The sequence below is a fragment of the Meleagris gallopavo genome, chromosome 2 (assembly GCF_000146605.3).
Source record: "Meleagris gallopavo isolate NT-WF06-2002-E0010 breed Aviagen turkey brand Nicholas breeding stock chromosome 2, Turkey_5.1, whole genome shotgun sequence".
NCBI classification, from domain to species: Eukaryota; Metazoa; Chordata; class Aves; order Galliformes; family Phasianidae; genus Meleagris; species Meleagris gallopavo.
Genome location: NC_015012.2, coordinates 70,516,977 through 70,524,160, shown reverse-complemented (window position 1 = coordinate 70,524,160; position 7,184 = coordinate 70,516,977).

The window sequence follows — 7,184 nt, the reverse complement described above, 5'->3', positions numbered from 1 at the left end:
ACACACACACACACACACACACACACACACACACACACACGGTGAGCGCACTCTGAGACCATGCAGAGCCGATTAACAGGTTTTAACTGATGTAGATCTTAACCTCCGTGCTTAGAGCCGCGCTCCAGGTACTTTATCCGCTAATGGTGTTGGGGTACTCAGGGAAGGAGGACAAGAGAAAGTGGATTCTGTAACAAAATGCAGGAAATGGGTAACAGACACTCGCATAAGCTGTTCTTGGATATAAATGATTTCGAATACATCTCTCGAAAAATAATAGAAGGAATTGGGCAGAATTAGGGCACGAGAACCAGCGCAACCGGCAGTTATTTTCAGTAACTTACAAACAGTTGTACGCTTTATACCCGTGAGTGTTTCTAAGCAACACTTTTAGGAGGCACTCCGGTGCAGTGCCGTCACTTTCCTTGCTTTTGGCACGAACGCCACGAGATGACTTACACTCATTTTTTTTTTTTTCCACTGATGTCAAAGGTCAGTACCTTCAGCCCCCTCCTTATTGAATACACTCCTGATGATGGTCGGGAACCGAGTTGCCATACTGCAACGTGCAGCAGTGAGGGAAAACATGAACTAAAGAAATGGAGGTGGGAAAATCCACCTTATGGTCAATAACAATTATCTACGGGCACTTCGTGCTTTGCCTTCTCTGTTCGCAGTACCAGAACTGTGGTACAGTTAACAGCAGCACCAGCTGCAATGCCGGACAGAAAATGGGAAGGGCAAGGGACTGGAAACGAACTGTGAAGGAATCCCAAACTTTGCAGAATCGCAGAACATCCTGCGTTGGAAGGCGCCCACGAGGACCATCCAGTCCAACTCCAGGCTTCACACAGGACCACTCAAAAACCAGATCGTAATCACGCTGTACACAGCGTTCTTCATCATCCTCCGTCTCCTCAGAGACACAGTGTTCGGCTTCCACATCCTCCTCTCCCGCACCAAGGCGGATTTTCCCCTCCCGCCCCGGACAGCGGTGCCCTCACTTGGGCTCCCGGGGCGGCCCCGCTCCCTCCCGCAGCCTTCCCCCGGCGCTGGGCTCTCCCTCCCTGCTGCCCTTGTTAAAGGGGCCGCTCCGCTTCTGCCGAGTTCCCTGATGTCTCAGCAGTGGAGCCCGACGCCAACAGCGGGCTCAGCCTGTCCCGAGAAACCCGTAGTGCACAGCGCTCGCAGCATTTCAGATGAAACCCGCCTGAAGGTGAGCCAGCCCCTCGGCTGCACTGAAGCTCCGTCTCTGGCCTCCCCAAACCTCTGAGAACAGACATAGTTGGGCTCCAAAGGAGGGATGGGGCTCGGGGATCCCCACATTGGTACCCCTGCGCCTCACAGCCTCCGGGATGTCAGCAGCTTTGCTGCGAGGGAAGCACTTTCCAAGGATTTAAATAGGAGCTTTGCTTGCTCTGGTCTCTTATATATTTGTGGTTATGATTCTGGTTAAGTTTTTACCTGTGAGCATGATATGCTGAGTCCTGTTGCTTAATGTTTTCTGGGTTGTCTGGGCAAGCCTATTGCTACTCCCTCTGCCTTGCCCACATGGTGCTTAGGTGCAAACTGAACCTGTGCCTATTTTCCTGAGGAGTGATGAAGTGATGCCTCTCAGGAAGACACCGTGGGATAAATCATTTATATGGGAAGGTGGCACAGAGAAGCAGCACCAGGCTTGAAAACTCAAATCCAGCTTTATCCTATTTCAGACAATGCTCAGTCTGTTGCTGAAGGGTGAGGGTGTTAGCAAGGCTTGAGATGGTTTTTATCTATTTAGGTTTTGCCTCATTGTTGAAATATTTCATCTTAACTCTGAATTCTGACTACTCTTCTCTGATGGTAAGATGCTTATTTACATACTGTGAGAACTGGGTTTAACTAGTTGAAGATAGAGTCTATCAGAAGGACAGCTGCCCTAAGAAGCTGCTACAAGACCACCACTTGTGGCTGGAGGTAGGAAGCTTCAAGGCTTGCTTGTTCTATGTAATTCCTCTTAGATTTAGCTGGTAGACGAGCAAATGAGTGAAGAATCGCCGTTTCTTCAGTCTGACAACAGCTAAGTGATGCTAACACCACATTTTTGAAACATGCAAAAATCTTGGGATCTGCTAGAGTCTGGTTTTAATTTTGCCTTCTGTACAAAATGCTCTTGGTGCATGACTGAACTCAGTCACTTGTCAGAGCAGCCATACTGGAAAGACAGGGGAATACTCTGTGTCAGGACCCAGCATGTGCTGATAAGCTTTAATTGCCCTGGCAGCTCAATCCATGCACTCTGCCCTCAGTGCCCATTCAAGCAAGACTGCAGGTGTTCCTGGCTTCAGATGCCTTGCAGCTGTGCTGATGTGGACCTGCCTTGACTCTGGACCTGCCTTACCCCTGTGGACGTTCCTGATGTCTTCAGTGCCATCCCTGCTGCAGTCACTGCTCCCCTCACATTGGTGACATGGGGTGGCTCCTGTTCATAGCAGAGATATAGTGACCCTTCTGCTTTCTGTGCAAAAGCTTCTCTGTCTCCAGCCTACTCCTATGCACTCTTTCGCATTTCCAAAAATGGTGCCTGTCCCAGAAGTAGTAGCATCCTGGTGAGCTTCCTGGGTGGTGCCACAGACTTCTGAGTGAATGTGGAGTCTGTTTGCAGTTATGGGATCTTAGAAAACACTAGGGTGGAGAGGGAAAGGAATTAAACCGCACAGAACTTTCTCTGATTTCCTGGCTGGAGCAGAACTTTTGATTTGTAGAAATCAAGCCTCAAGCTTGATTCTTGTTCTGCTGTTGATGGGTGTTTATGCTGCCACACACTATGAGGGGTGACTAAGATTAAAATCCAGTTTGATAAGAAGGTAGACTTGCTGAAAATTCCCTTGGACATAGTTCAAATGTAAGAGGGAGGGAGAGGAGAAGATTGGAAAGGTCAAGGTTCCCCCACTTCTCCTAATATATGAAGACTCCATAGGAAGTTGGACCATGTTGGAGGCTGAAGGACTCCACGGGGGCTCAAGAATATCTCCGCAAAGATCAGTTTACAAGACCAGGGCCATAGAATACAAGCTCTTGGAGGCAAGGGCTGTGTTTATCTCCATACAGTGTTGATCACAATAGGATCCTGTTTCTGTTTAGGGGTTCCAGATGCAATGCTAGTCAATGTCTTTAATAAACAATATTAATAATAAATATTAACATGCCAAGCTGCAATTTACTGACATAGTTTTCTAATATTGCTGGTTACTTTCCAGTATTGTCCTTCAGTCACACCACAGTGCATTGTACGCAAAAGAATTGAAATTCAATTATTGGTGTGTCAAGAGTTTGAAGGCATGATCACATTTTTTTTCTTGTAAAATCCATCCATTGAAACTGACATCACAACAAGTGAGTTCATTGGTCTAATAAATCTGGTGTCCAGCGTATACGCGCTGTTCTGTTTATGAGGGCATTATTAATTAGGATGGTAATGAGGCTGCTCTTGCATCAAGTAACTAGTATGAAAATGTTAGAAGTTATCATAATGGAAAAATGTGAGCAGTAGACTTCAGATGTGACATTTATTTTCATTCATGGTAAGAGAGCTGAAAGAAAGACTTTAGCTATAATTTCTCTGCTTCACTGAATCTCTAAAAACAGCCTACAATTTCATTCTTCTGACCGCAGTAATGTAGCTTTACATTTGCACAGAAAAGTAACTTTTTAAATTTAGATTTTAATTTCATGTCTGATTTCAGACGCAGTAGAAACTTTATCTTAGAATAACATTTCTTCTATAGCCAGCTCCTTTTGTGCTACAGAAGGAAATAATAATGAGAAAGTATTCCAGCAGGAGGAGCTGGTTTAGAAGCAAATGGATTCCATGGCAACTCCTGACTCTACATGACACCTAATAACTAGCATTTATGTTGGAAATTGTCTGTGCTATCTTGCACCCCAGTTCTGGTCTTCTTATAGGGTTTTTCCCTCATTTTAAAGAAAAAAAAAAAAAACAACAAGAAAATATTCCTCATTCTTTTCTTTTCTTTTCTTTTCTTTTCTTTTCTTTTCTTTTCTTTTCTTTTCTTTTCTTTTCTTTTCTTTTCTTTTCTTTTCTTTTCTTTTCTTTTCTTTTCTTTTCTTTTCTTTTCTTTTCTTTTCTTTTCTTTTCTTTTCTTTTCTTTTCTTTCAGATCCAGGAATTAGCATGAAGTGAAATGATAGTTTGTCTGCCTCAAATGTACACTTAAGCAAGCTGCTTTCAACTGAACATAATTCAGTTTTTTGAATTATTTCAGAGATGAAATATTTGCTGAGAAATGTGTTTATCTGTCAAGGGGCAGAGCTGTGTAGAACTGGAACGCTGAAACTATGTATTTTTTAATGTCATGAGATGTCCATATTCAGCAGTTTGAAATACTGATAACCCAGGAAGATCTTACCAAATCAGAGTAGTGCCTTGGTTCATATGGTGCTGGGTGAACCAGGGGAATCTTGCAATGATCAGTCGGAGGATAACCAGTCCTATGGGCATTCTGTCTGCAGTCAGCCATTTGGCCAATTTATCACCTGATGAACGTGGATTTATATCCTCCTGTGCCATGTTTCAGTATAATGCATATGCGGGGCTCGACAGCTGTTGCTGTTTGAGTGTGGCACATTAGAACTTGTTATTTTATACCTAAATTAAATGAACACTCTTAAACTATCATGTGGTAAAAAAACCTTCGTTTATGACAATTTTAGTAGATCTGGTTGAAAGAAGAGCTAAGCTGGTGACTTTTTTGTTTGGTTTTCTGTGGTCACCTCATGGCCTGGCTGGTTTTTCAGTCAGATCTTGCTGATTACCCAAGGCCCTAAGACTGTGGAAGAGAATAGTTTAGGCTTGGAAAAAAAATATATGTTTCCTGTGGTCAAAGGAACGCTCTCTTCTGTATAGGTGAATGAATGCAAGAATGAAGCAAGCAGGGCTGAAGAAAACTCCTGGGTTTGTGGTTGTGAAGGTGGAGGACAAGAGCAAATGAAGACAGTGAGTTAATCTGCAAGTGAAGGGTGGTCAAAATGGAAAATATGGAAGCTTCTAGGCTAGACTAATCTTAATGCCAGGTATTACAGGTAGCCAGACATGTTTTGATACCTCTTGAAGATGGCTAACATCATTTACCTTTTCACTCAAGAGAAGGAGTATTTTTTTCTAGTCACCAATAACCTTTTTTAATTACTTGTCACTTAAAATATGAAGTAATCTTGGACAAATACACTTAATTGATATGGTACAAAATGTGAAAATGAGACTTAGTTTGGCTCATTTCTTCTTGTAAATCATGATTAGATGCTGGCATACATTTCCTTCAATAGACAGCCCAAACAGCCCCAACTTAAATTAGTGGCTTGTGTCTGAGATCAAAAAAACCTTCTGTAAGAAGAGCTGTAATCGAAATGCTGATGAAAAAGAGAGGCAAGGCTATAATCAAGCTTTGGAACACAGGAAGGCATAGAAACTGAAAAGTGAATGGGATATACAGAAAGCTATGGTTAGCAGGGTCAGTAAGAAAATAATTTTTTAATTTGTTTAGGTGTATACATTCATTTTTATCTAAACGAGAAAAGAAGATGCATGGCAGAAAAGGGTATAAATAAAATAGAAGTAAGACTAGACAGATTGGTTACTTGAGATGGAGATGAGGTGAAGGCTGAAATGAAAGAGTGAACATAATTATGGAAAGGAAGAAGATTTAGGAAAACCAGAATTTTTAAAGAGGGAATTGATTTATCATTATTGCTGTCTCTTATTACCTTACTGTTTTCCATAGCTGGAAGCTTTGTGATTTGGGAAAGAGACGGCAGAACAATGTTGCATTGGTGGAAAGGAGCTGGGTAAGGACACTTAAATGAAAAGATAAGTTGCAGATAGAAGAATGAAATAATGGTTATGGACAAAGGTTTTATTTTATTTTATTGTATTTTACTAATTGCAAGATACTAAAGGAGTAGTGGAATCTAATTTTCAAGGAGACCATCTTCTCCAGTTACCTGTAAAATTAACATGTACATAGAGATCAGATTACAATCAGTAATGTCACTGGTCTTCCAAAAGATCAAAGTGATGTTTCTCTTCTAAATTTTGGTGACTTCTTGCATTCCTTCAATCGGGATGGTGACAGTAACTACGAATGGTGTATGCTATGTTCAAATAACATGTACGTTTTCCTATAATATTTATTTTTACATATACATATGACACTTCCCATGATTGTGTTTATTCTTCCTCCCCTGAGAACTACTGACATAACTGACTATATTTTAATGATTTCAAATGGTAGAATTCCAACTGTAAGGGTATGGGAGTGTTCTTAATATGGACTACTTATTCTTAACATCAAGTTGATAAGACATAACACGAGAGCTACAAGCAGAGATGAATACATTAAAAAAAGGGCGGCATAATTTATAAAACGAAGACTACACACTTATGTGGGGAGATAAATGGAAAAGAACTTTTGAATAGCAAGAATCTCACCTCTGAATGCACCCATAGTGGATTTTAAGGTGTGATATGCTGAAATTTCCTTGAGTAATGGATATGGAAAATTAAGTATCTTAAAAAGAGATTGGATAACTGCATATGAGAAGGAAAACCTAGCACAAAGTTGGAACACAGAAGCGTGGTTTACATTTGGAACCTTGCCTGAGACTGCAGGAGAGGTGCTTGTCTTTAGGATCCATTACTTGGAACCTTCCCCTGAAAAGAAGTTTGCTCCCTTTCAGAGCAAGAAGAAGGACTCACTCTCTCTCTTCTAAAAATGAGCTGCAGTCCACTACCCCATCCTCTTCCATACAAAAAAATGAGCTGCAGTCCACCACCCTATCCTCTCCCATACAAAATTCCCTCATTCAGATATTTTTTCTCCTCCCTGACCACATTTTCCCATATTTTCCCCTAATGTGCCCTAATCGCTATGCAGATGATTGTGGCATGCTTTGTTAAAGTTATGCTGTTGTACAAAAATAATTTGATGTAATGAAAGCAGATTAGATTGTTTAATAAAAACAAGGAGGACTTTTGCCTCACAGCAGCCATGTCTGCATGACTCAAAGCTTTGTCTCTCCTTCGAGAAGGGTCATTATCCTGTTTTTCTCATTAGGGATTTTTTTTCATCTAATTTCATCCAATTAGCCATTTTTCATGGTCATGAATTATTTGTCTTTTTTTCTGCT